The sequence below is a fragment of the Meleagris gallopavo genome, chromosome 1, assembly GCF_000146605.3.
Source record: "Meleagris gallopavo isolate NT-WF06-2002-E0010 breed Aviagen turkey brand Nicholas breeding stock chromosome 1, Turkey_5.1, whole genome shotgun sequence".
Lineage (NCBI taxonomy): Eukaryota > Metazoa > Chordata > Aves > Galliformes > Phasianidae > Meleagris > Meleagris gallopavo.
The window spans coordinates 87,765,574-87,785,034 of NC_015011.2; the positions used below are offsets into that span (position 1 = coordinate 87,765,574).

General features: G+C 38.8%; 1 long non-coding RNA gene across 2 annotated transcripts in view; it reads left to right on the forward strand.

Annotated features, from left to right (window-relative positions):
* LOC109369748 overlaps positions 1–12,419 on the forward strand; it is a 36,232-nt gene extending 23,813 nt beyond the window's left edge. Inside the window, exons 2-3 of one of the 2 annotated variants that reach the window (XR_002119183.2) lie at positions 9,844–9,966; positions 10,066–12,419. This is a non-coding gene — a long non-coding RNA (uncharacterized LOC109369748). Of the gene's footprint in view, positions 1–9,843 lie in introns of both variants that reach the window. The other variant, XR_002119182.2, reaches the window with a different exon arrangement.
* Positions 12,420–19,461: the final 7,042 nt, after the last annotated feature.

Sequence of the window (19,461 nt, forward strand, 5' to 3'; positions counted from 1 at the left end):
AGCACAACAGCACGATTTGATAGAGCAAAATCTCAGCTACAAAACACTATTTTTCAGTGTAGTAATCACTATTTGCTATACATTTTCATCAGCAATGTACAAGAGGCTGCATGCCATGCTGACTGAAACATGCAGTAGCAGAGGTGGCCATTGCTGAGACACAACACCTGGCACCTCCCTGTGCTCACATCCACTCTTTGGCCTCCAGAAGCATTCACAAGCATCAGTGAATTTTAATGAGTGCCATTGTTTCTGCATGGAGGAATTTAGTGACGCATCTTTGCCTCATAAGCACGTTCATGTCAAATGCCATTTGGTCAGAATGCCCCTCTGCTGCCATCTGTCACACGGCAACAGCATGTAAGGGAAGGTTGGTGAGAAGGTAATGTATGTAATGTGTAACATATATAAGTAACAAAACTTATTTTAATCTTTAGGATTTTTTATTAGAACATGAAAAGAGAGTAACAAAAACGCAGAGCTAGTGGGATAAGTGAACCTCTTTTTTTGAAACTAAATGCATCAATCTGGTTTGATGGCAGTGGGTGCGATTCTCAGTGAGCTCTCAAGGTGTTCATCAGAGATTTTTGATGAAATTTTACTCCTCCTTTACTTATTTCATCCTTGAAACCACGTGCCCCCGTTGCATCTCGGACAAACGCTAATAGCACCCCAATGTCTGACTGCTGCTGAGCAGTGGGTGTGCTGCCAGAGCTTGGCAGAGCTGCAGCGGTAGTGGGGGCAGGTGGAGTGGGGTGAGTGCTAGGCCGCATCGCCTGCTGTGCCAGGCCTCAGGTCGGATGTGCCTGATCTACACAGTGTGAATCTATGCACAAACACTTTGCATTCTTTCCCTCCATCTGCCTCTGTGAAACTGTGGTGTTGGAAGGTGTCCCGTTCACTACTGAAGGGATTAATTTTCTAATTGTTCACCAGAGACAAAGGGAGAAGCAGCATCGTATGCGCAGACCTGCCAATGTGCTCAGTCTTGACCCGCCTCCAGGGCAGAGGGGATAATGCATTCCCTGTGCTGCTGCCTCTTTAGTAAGAGCATTGAGAGAGTGAAAATCAGCGCTATTCACACTCTTCCACTAAGAAATGGACCTCAGATCCTGTGATTTGAACTAGTGACCTGAAGATAAAGGCCTTGTATGCTCTTATCGAACCTTTGAGATAGCCAGGTTCAGCATTTAAATGCATGGTTGTTTTATATTCACTATAACTAGGACAAACAACATTCACTGATATATTCATGGATTTCCTTTTCAGTAGCAAAGCTGGTCAGGGCAGTTCCTGTTGTCCACTGACACTCCCTCTCTCCACCCACTCCCTCCATTGTGTGTAAAACAACTATGCAGTGAACCGCATTAAAAAATAGAGAGCCAGGAAAGTATTGAAGGAGAGGACAATGTGAGAGCTATGTACACTAGTGTTGACACCAAAAGAAAAATATGTGTAACTATGTTCCTGCTTTATCCAGTACCAGTTCTGATAAAGCTGGTTCAAAGTATTTAAAAATTAACTCTACTAAGTAGCACAGGAATTACTTTTACATACTGAAGCTCATAGGATGAATCCAGACAATGAAGTAACTAATCATTCTGCAACTGCTTTAAATTATGAAAACTATATGAAAACAAGAAAAGCAAACAATAAACTATTGAACTGGTAGGGAGGAGGATGGAGCAAAGTGCAACAATGAGAAAGGAGACTGACCTGAGTTCTGACTCAAATCATTGTGCAAGTCACTTACAACTGCTTCAATTATTCCTTTAAAATATAACAAAAGAAAAAAATAACCTTTCACTGTTAAGAAGCTCTGAGCCGCGGAGGAGATGAAAGGAGTTATATAAGTGCAAATTACTGTGCTTACTCATTTATATTAAGAAAACGTCAGTTTTTCATTAAATGTTTTGCTTTGTTCAGAAGAATGAGATCCATATCTCGATGTAACCAACCTTTTTCAGCCCACTCAAATGACCGAAGTGTGTGATTCATTTGCTGTGTGCAGAAGCATTAAGCTTTGCAATAGCTTTTCTTTCCCCCATAGTGAGATGGGCTATGATCTCAAAGTCTGGCAGCTTAGGACACAATTCAAGCTTGGATGGGAGATCTTTATGAATGCACGTTATATAGTCTTTTGCTTCAGGAAGTGTCACATTTCCCTGAGTCAGTATTGAATTAAGAACTTAATTTGGCAGTAGAAGGGAGGTGTCCTTTACCCAATAATAAAGTAATACCAGGAACCCATCCACAAGGGTGTACTTCATTTGCCCTGGTGGCCTTTTATCAGTTACCTGTAGGGCTCATAAGCCTTATTAGCTGCAAAGCAGCATCTTGCAATTGGTTTCTTTTTTGGGAAAATTCAAGTATTATAAGGTCTTAATTATATTATTTTATCTTAATTCTCTTGAAAAAATACTTCTTGCACAGTGGGCCTGGCCAGCCTGTTGCTCAGTGTTTGTTTGTTTCTTCTCTCTCACAGACTTTGATCTAATAACGCCACTAACTGACTAATCAATTAGCAACAACTGTCAGATAAGGTCTAGTTTTCAAGGCAGCTGTTGCCAGCTATCTGAAGGAGAACTATCCAGAAGGCCTGTCTAGAAGTATGTATGGACTGTCCATTTCAGGTAGTCACACATTGCCTATATATACATATATTTTGATTTACAATTGAGTACCCTTTTAAGCGGTGAATAGTAATAATGCCCACAGTAAAAATGAGCTGCATTTATTAGTATGGGGAAAGGAGGAAGAGAAATTCAACAGAAAACTTCTCCATAGCTAGCTACTTCTCCATAGTTAAAAAGTGCTGAAGATAGAATGGTGAGAAGCAGAAAATAGTTTGAACCTGCTTTGTGATCTTCCCTACCCAGAAGCTGATCTTGACCCTAGTCTGTCGGAATGGCTCCCATGCTGCTAATATCAGCCACTCACAACTGAGAGGAGTGAATCAACTCTACTGGTGACATCCTGTTAAGACGTTCCCACTAGTCTGGTGACAGAAAAACAGTCTTGAAGCTGAGTGGTGGCTCTGGGTCACCTGGAAATTCAGCAGTGAAGGGACATGCTCTGAGGGATATTGTACATAGAGAGTTGTAAAGCAGTTTATATTTGACCTATAAATCTCTAATGTAACATGTTTCAGAAGAAGAAAAGTTATATAAATGTAATGGATTATCAGGTCTTATCTAGTGTTACTTAAATTCTATTGTGTTATAAAGGTATTAGATGTTCCCAGTATGCTAACAAGAGTAATTAATGCCTACTTGTCATTTCCAATGACTTGTTTGGCATCTGAAAGCGCATTCTGTTACATGAGCTCTAGAAAGTATATATGTTACCATTTCTTTACATAAAGCTTGTTTATCAGAGCAAATAGTGCTTAGCTGTTTAACACTTGCTGTGCGTGTTGTTCAGCTTGCTAGCTTTATAAAAGGAAGCCTAAAGGAGATCTAAAATCCAGCTTAACAAAAGCCAAACACATGCAAAATGTTCCATGTCTATTAAACCAGTGTATTGACAAAGCCTCAGTCAGTGGTAAAGCTGGTGAGGCTTTTGCAAAGACATCAGAAAAACTGCACTCCTCACTTTTTCTTCTTTAGGCTTGGGAAGTATTCCCATCCTTACAATCACAGGCACTGAGCAGGAGGCCAAGGTTCCCGATGGCTTCATTGAGATGTTTAGATGAAAGTTAACAAAACCACCCATGACAGCATCCTCTAAAATTTTGCATGACTTTACCTGTCACTTCTGAAGTTGAAGAGGAGATTTATTCTCAAGCCTTGAACCCAGGTACAGGAAATTCCTTTTGGCTGTGTCAATATCACAGAGGATTTTGAACACGAATTACATCAGTGAAGAATATAAACAAATCTTTCAAAAGGATAAATGAGTATAAATAGCCACAAAGGAATATCGCTGTGCACTTCAGTTTCATGCAGAGTTGAGTTTGGAGTTATAAATGGAGTTTTGTATCGTTTGTCATCTGAAGTGGATTCTGAAAAGAATCAAAATCTGAGAGGTTTCATCCTGCCCTCATCCACATCTGCTTTCCTGTCTGAGATTTTGTGAGGTTTGAACATCGCTGCACACAAGGCTTTGTCCTGAACAGGCTTCAGACTCAGACTCTTTGACACAGACAGCAGAGATATAAATGTCAACTTCATATGCCAAAATGCCACCATGGCTGGGAGCAAAGTGGCATGGTTTCTATCAGTCAGCTGAAAGGCTCATTTATGGCAGCTTAAACTGACCAGAAAACCATGTTGTTGTTGTTGTTATTGTTTTTTCTTAAATTTAGACTTCAGTGGCTTTAAAATGAAATGATTGTACAGCATGATTCAGGTAAATAGTTCAGTAATGATTCACACAGCTGAGCTCTGGATCAAGGCTGTGAGTTTTGTTAAGAAATTGAGTTAAAAACATTCAGTTCAGTGGAGGAAAATAAATACAAACATAAGCACCCAAACGAATCCTAGGAACAGGAGCTCTATGACTCTACAGGCCAAGTGACCCACTGAGGGTCCTGAGGACCTCCTGTCTGTGACTAAAATTGCCCAATATGTTCAAAAACTGTTCAGCACAGTTGCAAGTTGTGAAGCTGTTAAGTTATTCCTCTCTGCTAAAGATTTTGGACTTGTTTTGGTCTAAAAAAGAAATTCATCCTTAGAACAAAAGCCCGAGGCAATCTGACAGGGTTAAGAATTGTTTGTAAGCGCACGCACATGCCACTTCACTGACTGCTCCTTCATTGTTACTGGCAGCAGGAACTTGTCGAATCGATGTGATTCAAACATATCAACCCACAGACTTGTGGAGTTTATATTTTTATTAGGAATACATATGTGTGCGCCTTAGCTCATTTTTTTCACAGTAGGAATTCTTTTAGTATATTTGGCATGGAGGCATATCAGCACTGTACCACCTCCAGCAAGTATTGAGAGGCTTTCCAACATGAAGCTGATGAATCCGCATGACTCAAAAAAATAACTACAAGAGGGGAAGTGTGGTTCAGTTTCATCGTGCCATTCGATTTGGAGACCATTTCGCAGGCAGAAGGAAATGTCTTGCCCCATCCCTCCCACTGCTGGAGATCCTGTGCCAGGTTGCATCTTTCTGTCAGAGCACCACTGGGATGATGGGGAGAAAAGGAGCAATTTCTCATTTGCAGTTAGGGGAACTTCCGAGAGATGCTTTGTGGCAGTTTTTTGCCTTGGGGATGACCTGCAGCAGTCTCCGTGCTGGAGGTCTAATTTATTGTTGCCCTCAGGGTAAGTATTTCTGCCACTGGAAAGATCTTTGCACCCTGCAGTTCTCAGGAGAAAATAGAAAAAACAGGCACCGGCTTGGTCTTTAGCCAGTCCCTTCAGATGTCACTATACTCAAAGTGCATTTCTCTGCTGAAACAATCCTTGGCACTTCTGAGAATTCCACTCAGTCATTTCCTCATGCTTTACTGTTTTTTTTATTTGCACTCTGGTGATGCTGCTTCATTCCTTGTATTGTTTTCTGTGGGGAGTGGAAAAGGCATGCTGCCCTGCAAGCTAAAGGTGGTGCAGGCTGTACTCAGCATCACTTTTGTGTAAACATATACAGATAGAGATTTTGTTATATTGTTTAGAGCTGCAGGGAACTTTCCTAGATTTGTTGCTGCCACAAGGTGTGTAGCTCTGAAATTGCTGTCTGCCTGTGCTCTGAAATTGCTGTCTGCCTGTTCCAAGCTTACTTTCAGAAGAGAAGTGGTATTTAGCATTCCTGGCAAGATGAGATTTTAAAAGAAAATACGATTTTTATTATCATTTTCACATCCAGATTTCTATTTGTCCTCCCTACCTAAAACAAAGGTAAAATTAGACACCTGCAAGCTGAACACGGCACTTCTATCGCATGAATGTTTTATGCTGCCACCACTTAAAATGGATGTTTTTCTATTGACCACTTCATATGAAGACTTAGTGATAATAAGCGACTTTTCTTTTCTTTTCTTTTCTTTTCTTTTCTTTTCTTTTCTTTTCTTTTCTTTTCTTTTCTTCTCTTTTTCTTTGTATGTAGGGAAAAAGAAAGTAGAGAAAGAGAAATAAAAATGAAAGTAAATGACATCTAAATAGTTGCATAGGAAAGTTAGGAAGTTTGAAAAATAAGAGTATTGAATTAGGAGCATATGCCAAAAATGGTTCAGTAATGATTCACACAGATGAGCTCTGGATCAAGGCTATGAGTTTTGTCAAGAAATTGAGTTAAAGACATTCAGTTCAGTGGAGAAAAATAAATACAAAAATAAGCACCCAAACGAATCCTAGGAACAGGAGCTCTGTAACTCTACAGGCCAAGTGACTGAGGGTCCTGAGGACCTCCTGTCCGTGACTAAAATTGCCCAATATGTTCGAAAACTGTTCAGCACAGTTGCAAGTTGTGAAGCTGTTAAGTTATTCCTCTAAGAGGCTAAGTGAAGCAAAGAATTGAGGAGATAGCATTATATGTTAATAATGGTTAGAGAGAATAAATGAATAGCGAGGCTGAGTTTGTTTGGACTGAGCTAAAGAAAGAATGAATGTATCACCTACTTGTGGTATGCTTTCCACACGAATGCAGGCAAATGTGGATCTGAGGAAAGCTGATGCAGTGAGTCAAGGCAGGAGGATGAAAAAAAAGAATAAAATCACCGTATTCTACTTGCCTGCCTTTGCCACTGAGTTTGTAAGCCCTCACCGATCCCTTGACACTTCAACAGCTTCAACACTGCTATGAAAAGTGCAGGTGGAAAACAAACCGAGGCTCTGAAAACACATGAACTGCTCAGGGGGCACAGGCAAAACAAGGAACTGAGTCTCTTGTAAGCAAGAAAGAGATACATTGGTCAGGGAAGGGAATGACTTTCATTTTTTCATTTCAGTTGCTGTCTGCAGTTCTGTTTAATCTATGGTTAATGTAAAACCTTCTGATAATATTTCCAAACTTAGGTGTTTAGATGAAGGGTCTTACATCCATTTTCATCACCAAAATAAAGAAGGCCTTGTTTTCAAAAGCAAATACTTCAGTGAGGTTTATCGGTGCCCCATCAGTTCCCAATCAGCTGTCAAAATAAGGATTTAGGAGCCCAGACATAGTATGAAAAGTTTGGCCACAAATTCTGCTGTTGCAGTCTGGGTGCCCAAAGAAAAAAGCCTTGGAGGAAGACCAAGTTCAACAGCATTCCATTTGCTGTTTTCACCTGCTCGAAGCATGTGACCCTTGGGAATATAACGTGTGACAACTTCTAGGACTATCTGCTCTATATGCACATAAATATATTTTTTATTTGTATATACTGAAGCAAGGTACCAGCAGAGGGTACATTAAATGGTTATTTTGTTTTCTGAATTTCATTATATTTGTACTACTCTTTGGAAAATTAACAAACCCATAAGTTTCCCTTCTAATCAAAAGGGAAAAGTATTTATGATACTGAATCATTGACAAATTAAGTGAAAAGATTAAAAACACACAGCGCAGGGGATATATCATTTAATTCTTCTGAGACAACTGCCATTAATTTATTCATTGAACTTCCTCTTTTAAAAAACTTAGGATGCATGCATTTGAGAGAAAAATGAGATTGTAATTTTTTGTTGACTCATGATTTTTTGCATAATCAGCACAAAGCTCAAGTTGCAGAAAAGTTTGTGAAGGTTTTTTATAGGTACTCCTATGGTTTATCTGAGAGCACTGTCCAACTGAAGACTTTACAGTTTGAAAGTCACCCAGGAACACTGAGCCATTTGAAGTCAACAGCAACCATGATGGGGATCTACGCACAAAAAAAATCAGAATTTGGTCCTTGGTAGCCAGTGAGCAGTCTGCATAATATAATTCTGTGGCAAACTACAAGTTACCTTACTTTCAGGTTCCTAACAATACTATAAAGAACTCACAGGAGTTAGAAGACAGCTGCAGAACTGCCTCATTGCTCTTGATGGATTGATCACTGAAAACTTGGCAGCCTTCATCCTACGGCTCACACTGGTGTCACTGCATCCGAGCACATCTTCCCTCAGCCTCTAAAGGTCCAGATTAACATATTGCTTTTGCATATCATCAATCGAAAATCTTTTGGTGAAAGGGCTGAAGGAAGTGCCGAGCACTCGGAAGATAGAAGTCTGAAGAGAGATATGACTGTCATGTAAATAGCTGGTGGAGGATTTTGATAGAGACATTATCCACATAAATGCATCAACAGACGCTGAGCATCCATCAGTGTACTGAGCTACATGATGCATTTAAGTAGCTAATAGCCAGGATGTGATACCCACAGAGGAATCTCTGGGTTAGTCCTGCAATTTACATGAGGTAACTCCTGAGGTCCACTTTGAAACTATTTCTCATCATCCAAGGATTTCCTTTGGATTAATTAAGAGATTAATGTCTGGAAAACCTTTGAATTTCCTTTCAGCTGCACAGGGCAGCAGTGAAGTTATTTTCCCAATTAAAAATCTCCATTTGATGTTTCACCCTCATTTTAAAAGTGTGATTTGGCAACCTAAGTAAATGTATATTGATAACAGTTGTCTTCCCTTCCCTGGTTTATCTGTGCTTCATCATCAGCTGCTGCTGTTACAATGATTTGGGATTTTATTGGTATTTAAACTTCGGTGAATGCAGACGCAAATTGGACACAAAGCTGCATTTCCTGACCTGCAGCCTGAAAAAACCTCATTCCAGAGATGCTTCTTGTTGAATAAACAAATGGGAACAACTTGCTTTTCACAAAGTCTTCCTCAGACAATGAACTACGACTTTCCTTCACAGATTTCTATCAGAGGATCTCTCAAACTGCTGACCGCTATAAAATCCTGCTATTGTCTCTACCTGCTACAAATAGCTTACTGAAATAAAACTAGAGTCTTTTCACTGGATTATGCGTTGCCAAAGGCTTTGGATTATTTTGTATGACTAGACCCCTTATTTATAACAAAGAAGATTATGGTATTAAACAATAAAGAATTTTTGGACTCATGAGGGGTTCAAATCTTTAATTATTTTGCTAAAAACTTCAGGACAGAAGGCTCTTGATAATCTTCCAGTGCAATTGATACCACAGCAATCGGTACATTCCTGAACACTTTAAAAATTACTGTGTGCAGCCCCTCAATGTGGCTAAACAAGAGCCACTCATTTGTGTTGTATTAATACTACTGCAGCACTGCAGCTGTATTAAAAGGACTCTGACTGTGCCTTGGCAACTGCTTTAATAAAATTGCCTGAGAATCAATACATTTCAGCACTAATTATTATTTTCTTGTTATTGGTATTTTATTGGTATTTGTAGAGCGGGCTGTCTTGCACTTTCCATTTATTTGTTCACTGTTATGTACAGATGGGACTTAAGATGCAACTCACTATGGTAGAAGAGAGCCCCCAGTAAGAAACATCAAATGGGACATCCCACAAGTACCAGCCTAAGGAAGCTTATTTTTCTGTGAAGAGTTGTCTTATTATTGTCTATTTTTGGCTTTTTTGTTTTGAGCTCAAAGTGAAATTTCTGCCATAGGTGGGAATTTATCACACTCTGATGCATGCATTCTCAGATACTAGTTTGATGAGAGTTTAAATGGTAGAATTTGGCATAAAAATGAACAAATGGTCTCGTTCAGCTCTGTGAACACTTATTTTCTTTAAAGATGTAGGAACTGAACTATCTTTTAAAACTTCTATCTCTCTATCAATGATCATTGCAATTGCCTTATTATTTCAAATCTACTCAGTGGAGGCAAAAAAAATGTGGCAGAATTACATTATCTTGTTTCCGTAGGAAATGGAGTTAAAATTAAGCATCCTGTTTTACACCACTGTTTTACACAGATGAAGTATGTTCCAGGAACATGACCCTCCTGAGGTTAGAAACAGGAGATGCTGAAGTCGGATCTGATGTGACTGCGGGGAGAGGACGAAATCTGCAAGAACTAAAGGTGTCTGTAAACATAGGTGAGTATCCATCCATGTGGGCAAGAGGAAGCACACAGATCCCCGAGGCTCAGGAGACCTTTGGGAGCCAAAATTTCTCTCTGACTTTTCCCAGCACAGACTGCAACAGAAGAGATGTTAAAGGAAGAATTAACAGTGATTAAACAAGAGAGGAGCTGATTGGGAGTGAATGCAGTCAAGGACTGTTTACACAACATCTGATTATTCTGGTACCCAAGAAAGGTATTAGTAGTGGTAGAAAAGAACTTTTTTCACAGGAGATTATATGGAGTAAATGCAGATGCCCTTCAAGAGCACATATTACTTTATTTACACCAGTACTGAATTCAGTTCATGGCTCCTTGCCCCATAGGAATTTTGGTCCAGCCTTCACTTTAATGAACCTGGCCCACGCAGGAGAGCGACCTGGAAAAATTTCTATTTACTTGTAGTAAAGTGCTTCCAAGCCATGTAATCTTCATTGCCTGACAATGTGTTCTCCTACTGCAATAACCAGTGACCTTGGAATGATTTGAACTGTAAATAACTTCTGGGGCTTATCAGACAAGGAACAGCATAGAGAATAGTAAAACAGTTACTGTACTTGATACTCTGAGAACTCACCATTAGTCTCACCTACAGTGAGGCAACTACCTCTCCATGAAAAATAACAGCAACTCCCTTCTCTGCGACAAGGATCCATGCTTTGTGAACAGATGGTGCTCCTTTGCGTGCCAAGAATTCTGCAGCTCACTATTTATTAAATTGGACAAAGAAGACCGTAATAAGACCAGTTCTCAGGCATTTCACAGGAGCTGTGAGGCATGCATTGTTACGCTGAACTCCCATTTACTCTGAGGACATTTTACACTTCTGAGGATGAAGTCTGGACGTGACAAAATCAGTCCCACTGATTTTTCCTTTAGCTGATTTTTTTTTGAACCCTGACTCTAGTTTATTCCCTTTTTCCTTTTTATTTAACTAACTTCTGGAAGATAAGAGCAATTGCTTTATTAGGCCACCAATGCAGATTGTGTTAGTATCTAAAGCTGGTTAGAGAGAGGAAGCACTACTGCTTTGTCTTCATGCTCTTCTGGTGTCTCCTTTGAGTCCCTCCTGTGACCTAGTTACACAGTTCTTCATGATTGCTTTACTTTCTCTTACTTTAAGTGCTCATACTCCTCTGTCTTCAACAATGACATGCCAATAGCTTCCAGCAAAGAGGAGAGCAGACTTTCTAGCTTTCTCTTGACTCATCTCTCCACTGCAAACCAATATGCTAAAGCCCAGGACAACCCAATGTGGTTCAGGATGTTCGCTGTTTTACAGGGTGGACCTGAGATCTTTAGATGTGTGGTATTTCTCAGCCTAGATGCTGATGTATTGATCTTCTCAATTTCAATCACCTTTTCATCCCTGTAATATACTGCAATATTATGATCTCCACAAAAAAAGAGGCCAAACTGAGCTAATCTCTGTGAAGTTGCTGTTTCCGCAAAGAACAATCCCTGCTATTGATTTTGGCTATTTGATATTTCTGTGTTTTAGAGAGCGCTCTGAAAGGAAAGTATGACCCTCAAATAGGAGTTTACAGCACTTCATAAAGGCCTAAAGTACTTGACAAACGCAGTTATGTATAACCTGTAATCACCATCTACACAGGAAGCCTACTCTGCCCCTAGTTGTGAAAGAGCATGTACAGTGTTTCTGCACAAATGCCTGCAATTGCAGTAGCAAGGCTCCTGAGAAAAGCAGCTAAGGGCCACAGGTACTAGAACTTGGACTGTTGTATTTACTGCCAAAAGACTGAAGTTATCTGACAGCAGCACACATCATTTTTTTCTGCATTCACTGTTTAAGCTTCTCAACTTTTGTCGTCCTTTTTTTTTTTTTTTTATTAAAGAAAAACTCTGCATTGTGTTACCTTAAGTAGCAGACTTTATCTTCACTTTGAAGACTGAAAATGGATTTCATCTTACATACATCTTACATTCATCCTTGGACAACTTAACTCCTAAAGTAAATGGATTCCAAGCCCTCAGAGATCAGAGTAGCTAAGAAAATGTTAGTATAGGGAAGTTGTTCAATGGTCAAAGTCCTATATTTACAAGCCATAGGATCCTGCATAATCAAATCACGTTTCTTTACAGTTCGTTCTAAAGTCACTTTCGGCAGCTGGGTAGAGAAACCACAGAACTTGTTCATTGAAATTCCAGTGTCTCCAGAAATGGGATACAGCACTGGGAGAGGAAAGAGAAGAGAAACAGCCCAGTTCCAATTCACGACTAAAGCATAGACAGAACGTGAGACAGTGCACTGGACAAATGCTTGTTAAAATGAAAAGAAAAAAAAAAGTATTGGGATATTGGCAGGGTGGTGTGCAGATGAGGAACCAAATCTTCCAAGTAGGACAATGGGTCACAGTCCAGCAGCAGTAGGGGTATTTATTGCAAGGGTCTTTGGAGAAGTGTCTTCAACAAGGTTAAGAGACACTCCTTGAACCACTGTTTTGCTCTGGTTTTATAATCCAGCAGGACATGGTCCTATGTGATTGACCCAGTACATTAATAATTTGTCAGTACTCATGCACATTAATTGTGTAAAAAGTACTTCTTAAGTATCCTAGTTACAGATCTAAGAAATGGCATACATGACCATTTCTAGAGCAATAGTTTACTATATTTACATTAGTGTGTTATTTATGTGTTTACTATGTTATCTGTCACTTGACCTGGCTATCTTGGATGCGAGATGGTGAAGATGTGGAGATGTTTTCCTACCCTTAATTTTATCATTCTTTTCTGAATTAGAATGTGGGGTTGTTTTTTTTTTCAAATAATTATTTCTATCAAAGCCCAAGGTGGTAACTCAGATATTGGTCTGCCCTTCTTGATACTAGTGGAGATTGAACTCTGAGCTGCAAGCTGAAATATGGTTTCTGACTTTGTCTGCACTTTTAAGGTAAAATTTCAGTTTTAGCACACCTGTTATCTCCTTCAATTTGACAAAAAAAAAAAAAAAAAGGAAGAATTGTGAGTATGATCTGAACTTCCATTTGGCTGCTTTTAACTGAAAGCATATTGAATCTTTCAATTCACAGCAAGATTGGAAGAAAACTCAAATTCAGTCTCATCATTATTCTACTAGAGCTATGATTTATTAGGATGAAGTTAGCTTCTTCGTATTTGAGAATTACAGTATCATCTAAAGTCTATTACTCTTGATACTCATATTTCATACAGAGCACATTTCTAAAAAGAGCCACCCAGAAAATGATTTGAGCAGAGGATAGTGAAGTAGAAGAGGCAGGGAAGAAGGCATTTGCAAAACTACATTGTAAAACACTGAAGGGAAATCTTAGTTGAATTGATATAGCTGCAAATCTAAGCCTGTATTTATCACCCAAATCAATACCTAAAATCTCAAAAAGCCAAGTATCCGCTGATCTTGGCACTTGCTTCTTCTATATGCATGTAGGTAAAACAATCATTAAAGATTTTCAAGGTAGTATATTTAATTCTTCCTCTCCAAATAATGGCATATACATGATAATTCTTATCTTCAAAGCTTTTATCCCAGCTTTACAGGATTTGCATCACACAACAGCAATGTTTACTGAAAGTGATCAGCAATCACGTAACTCATCTGTAGATATTCCAGTAAATGTTCTTTGGAACGGTTTCCTGCTAATGTAACCATAAACATGAAATTAATGGGAAAAATGTTGTGGAACCTTTTCCCTTGGGTCCAGACTCTGCAAACACTTGAGCACCCCCAACATTGGTTGACTGATACAGGAACACACAGTGCTCAGTTCCTCAGTGGAAATGGTCTACAGTTCACAAAATCATGGTCCTTTGCTTGTTGAAACTATTTAGTAGTAGTTTATCTGCTTCAGTAATGCAGATAAAGACAAGTAACAAGTGCCTATTTCCATATTGTATGATTGCTTTGCATCAAAACAAGATGTTTTCTTAACAAAATCTTAACTATAGGTATTCAGACAGCTTTGTCTTTGTATGAATATTCAAGATATGCCAGAATGTCCTATAGCTTTCCTGAAAGATTAATGATATATAGCTAATAAAGCATTAAAATAAATTGCTGAACTCAAAAGTAAGAATAATTCTCAGCAGTCTTCTTCTGTACTGTGCAATAATCTGTGTACAGTCTTGCATGTGACTCACAGCTCTTCACATCAACTTCTTGGTTTCACTTACTGACAGCACCATAAGATAGAATCCATTACCTTAATCACTGGCAACGTGCTGATCTAAGAAGTCAGTCAAAGCTACATACCACACTTTCTAAACACATCTGGATTTGTCCAGCTATGAAGAAAGTGTAATCATTAATTTATTAAATCACTTCAGACAAAAAGACGGACTTTATTGGAATGAATAATGTTTGTGCCAGTAAAACAGAGCAGACCTTAACGTTTATCTGAAAAGATATTTTTTATTATTTTAATGTTTTTGCTCTACGAATAAACTCATTTTTCTTACTTCGTGACTTACACTCAAGACTGGTGAAGGCTTATGAAGGCGATCTGAGTCTCCGCTACTTAGTTATCTTAACTAACATTCCTTCAACAAGCTTTAGCTCCTGCTGTTCTGCCCTTGTTATAACAAACACCTTCACATTTGAAGTAATAAAATGCCATGCATTCCCATGGACAAAACGAGAGCTTAAAAAAAGCTCAGAAAAGATTTTGCACAGTTCACAAGTCAGACAAACTTGTGTAGGCTAAAATTGCAGCAGAAGACAAAGATCAGAGATTCCTGGAGGGTCTCTGTGTGTGCCTTCAGTAAAGATGTCTGTAAACCTTGAGTAATGCTGTTTCAGTGCCGAATGGCACAGACGAAACAATGAGCATCTTAGAGAAATCTGTCTTACCAGGAATTCGAGGATGAAAACAAAACAAAACAAAACAAAACAAACAACAACAAAAAAGATGAGAAGTCTGCATGCATATTTCATAGTAATTTCAGTCATGGAAATGCAAACATAGGTCAGTTTTGTTTTTCTGTCAGATAAAATGAGAGGATTCATAATACAGAGATCAAGTAAGAAATAGCATGGCTTTACAATGACATACATATAAAATAGTGAGAATTATATACAAATTTTACTAGATGAAAAAGAAATCTGAATTTCTCTTGGCGAATAAATGGGCACATGAGTGTATGGGAATCACATGCAGCCTCCTCCCCTGATCCCAAGAAGAGAAAAATCTACACATTATTATTTTCTTATAGTTTTTACTTTAATTTTTTTCTCGTATTCGGGTCACCTTGTGCCACATTCTAGTTTCCATAGAGAGGTGAAAAAGAAAATTCTATCATGAAAAGCTAATCTCACTAAACTGAATGACAAAAACAGAGCTGATTTTCATCCCACAAAGAATTTACCACTTCTGCGACACATGTAATTGGAATGATAACTGGTAGCATGAGGAGACAGACCGTCCTTCCTGTGGCCATAGTAAGCTGTAAAGTGCTTCAAAAACATGGTCCACTGTAGGGCTGAGGTCCTTCATCTCTCTGCTTTCCTTGGTTCCACAAAATTGCAGCTCCTAAGGAATTCAAATTTTGGAATTTTGAGCTTTGCCTCACTTCTGGCACTTGGTTGTTGGCCATCCTCTCCTCTTCCCCAGCACCACTGCATGATGGAACCTGCCACCAGCTGCCATGCTTCCATGACACAGGAAATACTGCAGATATGATTGCAGCTGCACACTGCATAAGCTGCTTTGTACATCTCTGGGGTCTCAGTGAATGACAAGATACTAAAGCATTATTCTGTAGAGCGCTTGAGTATGAAGATATGTCTCCTGCCCTTATACTAAAGTCTTAGACAGGACTGTGATGTAATTGATGGTGATGGTGATGTAAATTACAGTCTGCTATAACTCAAAATATCTGAGATAGAAATTATGCTTATTATTGATGTGGATTTGAAATCATATCAATGCAGTTTCAGAGGTATGATAAATATTGATACTCTAAAACCTGCAATTGCTTTCTAGCACAAAGATTCTGAAGGGAACATAAACCAAGCTTTTGGACTGCACTTTTCTTTCTCAGACATATGGCCATTAAGCCACGCTAGACACTGAATTACATTTTCAAACTCATACTTTTGGAATTCGGCCACTTACTGCTTCATCACGAGGAACATAAATTAGACAGTTTTTTACAGAGTTATTCACCTAAATATTCATAATTAAATCACTCCCTTATTTTTGCTTACCACCACTATGTGGTAGGTTGTAATTCTGAACAGTCAGTACTTTGAATAGTAAGAACTCATTAAAAAACTTTGAAAGAGTATATTACTTAATAAAGTTTTTATCTGCTATGCATGAGACGTGATGACCCAAATTGCCATAACATAAATAAGATCTTGAGTGATGCATGTAACAGAATGGTTTTAATTTATTGCATCAGAATTTTGCATGATTTTGCATGAATTCTGAACGAAAAATATTATCTACTTGAATATCAATACTTGTATATATATATATATATATATATATATTTCAGTCTGTATCTAACTTTAAGGTTTTTGAGTAAGCAGTGACCAGAAATAGTAATGAGATAAAAGATTTTAGAGCATACTTAAGTAGCTATAAGAAAGTCAACCAAGATATCTTTCAGAATAAATATTTAATTAATTATTAATCATGGCAACAGATCTTTTCCATTTAAATTACCACACTTTCCAGAGCAGCTTATCCAAAGAACTCAAGCTTCTGGTCAATGATGACTACAAAAGCACCTAATAGATTAATTGCAAGTATAGATCTCAATATTCAGGTCAAACAGTATTTCAGAAAAGTACGTCTCACAGAATCAGAATCACAGAAACGTGGGGGTTGGAAGGGATCTCTGGAGATCCCTGAGTCCAACCCTCCGCTAAAGCAGTTCCCTGCAGCAGGTCAACAGCTAGCCATCCAAATGGGTCTTGAATATCACCATAGAAGGAAACTCCACAACCTCCCTGGGCAGCCTGTGCCAGTGATCCATCACCCTCAAAGACATCCTTTAAAATTCTCCATAGGGTTTTTAATTTTTACTTCCTCTTTTAAAATATCTCAACCACACCACCCCTTCCAAATGCCCTGGCCTTAACTCTGCAGAGTTGATTGGTGAGGATTTGGACATCTGCAAAACATCAACAGATTAGATTGTTGTTTGGTGAAATTTTCATTATTTGACTTTCTGCTAGTTTCTTTGGTAGATACTTTTTCTTCTTCAAGTGGTTGCACTCTACCAAAATGTCAAGACATTCCACTGCTCCTCTCAGCATCGATCTTCTCTGTGGTAAAATGGATAAAATACTTCCTTTCGGAAAATTCAGAAAAGATATGAAATCAGCAGTGAAGTCAGTCAACACTGAATAGCTTTGATACAGCTATGAAGTTTTCAGAATAAACTGACAAATATTACATGGCTCAGGTTCAGGACCTGTAACTCAGTGTCTTGTCAGAAGTCTTTTTGCATGGCACTAAGCTGGAAAAGAAATTAACAGCAGGTCAGTAAAAATTACTGTGATCATATGTCAGTGTGCGTAGGTTTCAGAATCTTAATCTCTCCTGAGCTTCATCCTTCAGAGGAACTAAAGTGTTTGTCATATTAATTGAAAATGTGGGGGTATGTTTTACAAGTTATTTTGCTAGTAGGGTAGCATAGAGCAAGAAAAAAGCCATGAGATTTCAAATTTGAGATGGAAGCCTCTGAAGAGAGAATTCTTGGAGTGGAAAATGGGTTTGCAGTGCCATTTTTGTAGTCAGTTATAGGCAAATCTCAGGAAGGAGTGACTTCAGACATTAACTTGTATGCTTATGTTCTCATACACACGGATAATACAGTACCAGCAGTCATCGTTAATTACACCAACACCCAAACAAGCTTGTGCATGCTTCAAAGCCCAACTCTCCTAAGTGTTTCTCATTTTAGAAGATGCATATACAAACACTGCCTATACACAGCTATGTTTGGGATACATGTCAGAGAAAACCTCAACACATAAAGACTGATTGCTATTAAAGCCTCTGAGCTTTCAACATCAGGCTGCTAGTCGCTTCTTGTGCAGTCCATGATGTTGTCAGCCTCAACAGCTTCCCTTGGTGCTGGTGATATGTTCTAGGAGACAGCAAGGAAAGAAAATTTGGAAGAAGTTTAACTTTAGTTAATTGGAAAAAAGTAAGCAAATTCAAGATTTACAAGAGGTATTACAGCTGAGAAAACAGAAGTCACTTTTGGCAGTGTTAGTGGAGTTAGTTCTCCGGTACAGAGCAGTGCTGGGAACAATATCAAATAAAATTCTGGACTCTCCGTTCTGAAGCTGTTCTGAGCTCAGGTTGGTTAACATGCGTGGTGCCTTGTGATACAGACACCACATAATGTATCACAGCTGGCCTTGTGATACAGTCAGCAATGAATGAACAAATGTGGTTGTAACAGAATTTACTCAAAGACTGTGCAAGGTCTCTTCCTTTTGTCCTGTAAGTCATTGTGCCAGTTTTTAGTTGAAGTATGTTCAAGCACTTTACAGTTTCCCTTTTTTTTTGCCTGTATGGAGGACACTAATGTGCCTCCAGTCACATAAAGTCTGCTTAATGCATACATGGTACTTAAGAAAATGATATAGTCTTGCAGTAATTATGATGAGTCTTAGTCCAAAATACATTCATGAGAAGTGGACTTCCTCTTCACTAAATTTGTATGCCTATAATGCAAATGCCACAACTGAGCTAATTAGCTCAGCCTTTCCAATTATTCAAAGTAAGAAGCAAACACTTTTAAGGGTGAATCTACCCACCCTACCTCAGGATGATCTGAACAACACCACAGAAACAACTTTTCCTCTCCAGCATCTGTGGAGAAGATCCAGCATAGTGAAAATACATTTACTTTTCATTAGATTAATCCTCTTATGCTTTTTAAGTCCAAGAATAGTTGGAGAAGAGGGGAGGCTGCAGTGCTTATTAAAATTTTTTTTTTTTTGGAAGTGATCATCTGTTACATGGCTGTCACAAAACTGTGTCATCTAAGGGAGATTGCCATTCCTTTCCAAAACAAGGTTAGCCATCAACTACATTGGCACTGCCAAGCACTTTTGCAAGACTTCCTAATGACATCTGGATATGGCATAGGTATACAGTCCATAGGTGCTAGAAAACAGCTTCTCTAGCTCAGTGCTCTCCTTCACCCCCCCAGGAAGTAGCTGTCTCAGACATTCAAAGATTGCAACCAGATCTGTTGTGTAGCTGAGACTTGATCCATTAATTACTCAGAGGATTATGTCTGAGGTCTTCAGCTGACTTTGGAGATGGTCTGGAGCCAAAGGAAGAAAAGAGGCAAGAATCTCTTCTACTTGCAAAAGTCTGATGCTAATCAGCATAAGGTGCTACATTTCCAACATAGTGATTTTACTTGTCATCCTCACATAAAGCTGCAGGTTCAGTGAATTATAGTAATCATGCATGGAAATGAACAATGCAAAAGTCAC